At 42.2% G+C, this 3,409-nt stretch overlaps 1 non-coding gene across 1 annotated transcript; it reads right to left on the bottom strand.

Moving 5' to 3' along the window:
• Window positions 1-583: 583 nt before the first annotated feature.
• LOC112764365 (small nucleolar RNA R71) lies at window positions 584-687 on the bottom strand. The gene has a single exon (XR_003183125.1). It is a non-coding gene; the product is annotated as a small nucleolar RNA R71 (small nucleolar RNA).
• Between the last annotated feature and the right edge of the window lie 2,722 nt (window positions 688-3,409).

Raw genomic sequence — 3,409 nt, 5'->3', positions numbered from 1 at the left:
ACATAGAGGATTCCTCTTTCTTTTTTCTTTTTCTCTTCTCTGTCATATGAGCAGGAATAAGGAAAAAGGCACTCTTGTTGAAGCTGATCCAGAACCTGAAAGGACTCTGAAGAGGAAACTAAGAGAAGCTAAATTACAACAATCCAGAGGTAACCTTTCTAAAATTTTCGAACAAGAGAAGGAGATGGCAGCCGAACCCAACAATAATAATGCAAGGAGGATGCTTGGTGACTTCACAAAGCCAACGTCCAAATTTGATGGAAGAAGCATCTCCATTCCTGCCATTGGAGCAAACAATTTTGAGCTTAAGCCTCAACTAGTTGCTTTAATGCAATAGAACTGCAAGTTTTATGGACTTCCATCTGAAGATCCTTACCAGTTTTTAACTGAGTTCTTGTAGATTTGTGAGACTGTTAAGACGAATGGAGTAGATCTTGAAGTCTACAGACTCATGCTTTTCCCTTTTGCTGTAAGAGACAGAGCTAGAATATGGTTGGACTCACAACCTAAAGATAGCCTGGACTCTTGGGATAAGCTGGTCACGGCCTTCTTGGATAAATTCTTTCCTCCTCAAAAGCTGAGCAAGCTTAGAGTGGATGTTCAGACCTTCAAGCAAAAAGATGGTGAATCCCTCTATGAAGCTTGGGAAAGATACAAGCAGATGACCAAAAAGTGTCCTTCTGACATGTTTTTAGAATGGACCATATTAGATATATTCTATTATGGTCTATCTGAATTTTCCAAGATGTCATTGGACCATTCTGCAGGTGGATCTATTCACCTAAAGAAAACGCCTGAAGAGGCTCAAGAACTTATTGACATGGTTGCAAATAACCAATTCATGTACACTTCTGAGAGGAATTCCGCGAATAGTGGGACGCCTCAGAAGAAAGGAGTTCTTGAAATTGATGCTCTGAATGCCATATTGGCTCAGAACAAAGTGTTGACTCAGCAAGTCAACATGATCTCTCAAAGTCTGAATGGATGGCAAAATGCATCCAACAGTACTAAAGAGGCAGCTTCTGAAGAAGCTTATGATCCTGAGAACCCTGCAATGGCAGAGGTTAATTACATGGGTGAACCTTATGGAAACACCTATAACTCATCATGGAGAAATCACCCAAATTTCTCATGGAATGATCAACAAAAATCTCAACAAGGCTTTAATAATGGTGGAAGAAATAGGCTCAGTAATAACAAGTCTTTTCCATCATCTTCTCAGCAACAGACAGAGAATTCTGAACAAAGCTCCTCTAATTTAGCAAATTTAGTCTCTGATCTGTCAAAAGCCACTTTCAGTTTCATGAGTGAAACAAGATCCTCCATCAGAAATCTGGAGGCACAAGTGGGCCAGCTGAGTAAGAAAGTCATTGAAACTCCTCCCAGTATTCTCCCAAGCAATACAGAAGAGAATCCAAAAGGAGAGTGCAAGGCCATTGATGTGATCAATATGGCCGAATGCACAAGGGAGGAGAAGGACAAAAATCCTAGTGAGGAGGACCTCCTGGGACGTCTCTCAAGCAAGAGGGAGTTTCCTATTAAGGATCCAAGGGAATCTGAGGCTCATATAGAGACCATAGAGATTCCATTAAATCTCCTTCTGCCATTCATGAGCTCTGAAAACTATTCTTCCTCTGAAGAGGATGAAGATGTGACTGGAGAGTAAGTTGCTCAATATTTAGGAGCTATCATGAAGCTGAATGCCAAGTTGTTTGGTAATGAGACTTGGGAAAGTGAACCTCCCTTGCTCATTAGTGAACTAGACACCTGGATTCATCAAATTTTACCTCAAAAGAGACAAGATCCTAGCAAGTTCTTAATACCTTGTACCATAGGCATCATGACCTTTGAAAAAGCTCTATGTGATCTGGGGTCAGGGATAAATCTTATGCCACTCTCTGTAATGGAGAAGCTGGGGATTATTGAGGTACAACCTACCTTGTTCTCATTACAATTGGCAGACAAATCATTAAGACAAACTTATGGATTAGTGGAGGACGTGTTAGTAAAGGTTGAAGGCCTTTACATCCCTGCTGATTTCATAATCTTAGACACTAGGAAGGAAGAGGATGAGTGCATCATTCTTGGAAGACCTTTCCTAGCTACAGCAGGAGCTGTGATAGATGTCAACAGAGGTGAATTAGTCCTTCAATTGAATGGGGACTACCTTGTGTTTAAGGCACATGGCCATCCCTCTGTGACAAAAGAAAGTAAGCATGAAGAGCTTCTTTCAGTTCAGAGTCAAGAAGAGCCCCCACAGTCAAACTCTAAGTCTGGTGTTGGGAGGCCACAACCAAACTCTACGTTTGGTGTTAAGACCCCATATCCAAACTCTAAGTTTGGTGTTGGGACTATACAACATTGACCTGATCACCTGTGAGGCTCCATGGGAGCCCACTGTCAAGCTAATGACATTAAAGAAGCGCTTGTTGGGAGGCAACCCAATTTTTATTTATCTAATTTTAATTTTATTTTATTGTTATTTTGTGTTTTGTTAGGTACATAATCATGTGGAGTCACGAAAAAAATATAAAAATTAAAAACAGAATCAAAAACAGCAGAAGAAAAATCACACCCTGGAGGGAGGACATACTGGCGTTCAACGCCAGTAAGGAGCATCTGGCTGGTGTTCAACACCAGAACAGAGCATGAATCTGGCGCTGAACGCCAGAAACAAGCAACATCCTGGCGTTTGAACGCCAGGAATGTGCCTTGAGGAAAGCTGGCGCTGAACGCCAGTAACAAGCATGGAACTGGCGTTCAACGCCAGAAACATGCTACACATGGGCGTTGAACGCCCAGAACGTGCATCATCTCGGCGTTTAAATGCCAGAATGGTATGCAAAGGCAATTTACATGCCTAATTGGTGCACGAATGTAAATCCTTGACACCTCAAGATCTGTGGACCCCACAGGATCATCTCAGGATCTGTGGACCCCACAGGATCCCCACCTAACATATTCCCACCTTACCTCCTAATCCTATAACACTCTTCCCCAAAACACACTTCCCAACAACTTCAATCTCTCTTCCCAATTACCCCCTTCACCACTCACATCCATCCACTCTTCCCCATAAACCCCACCCACCTTCAAAATTCAAAAACACTTTCCCACCCAAACTTGCCCTAAATGACCGAAACTACACCCTCTCCCCTCCCTATATATACCCTTCCATTCTACTTCATTTTCACACAACACAACCCCCCTCTTCTTCACCTTGGCCGAAACACCATCTCTCCCTCTCCTCTATATTTTCTTCTTCTTCTTCTTCTCTTCTTTCTTCTCTTGCTCGAGGGCGAGCAATATTTTAAGTTCGGTGTGGTCAAAGCATAATCTTTTTTGTTTTCCATTACCATCAATGGCACCTAAGGCCGGAGAATCCTCTAGAAAAGGAAAAGGAAAGACA

The sequence above is a fragment of the Arachis hypogaea genome, chromosome 2 (genome assembly GCF_003086295.3).
Source record: "Arachis hypogaea cultivar Tifrunner chromosome 2, arahy.Tifrunner.gnm2.J5K5, whole genome shotgun sequence".
NCBI classification, from domain to species: domain Eukaryota; kingdom Viridiplantae; phylum Streptophyta; class Magnoliopsida; order Fabales; family Fabaceae; genus Arachis; species Arachis hypogaea.
Note: the sequence above shows the minus strand (reverse complement) of the source record. Positions and strands in the feature narration are given on the sequence as shown.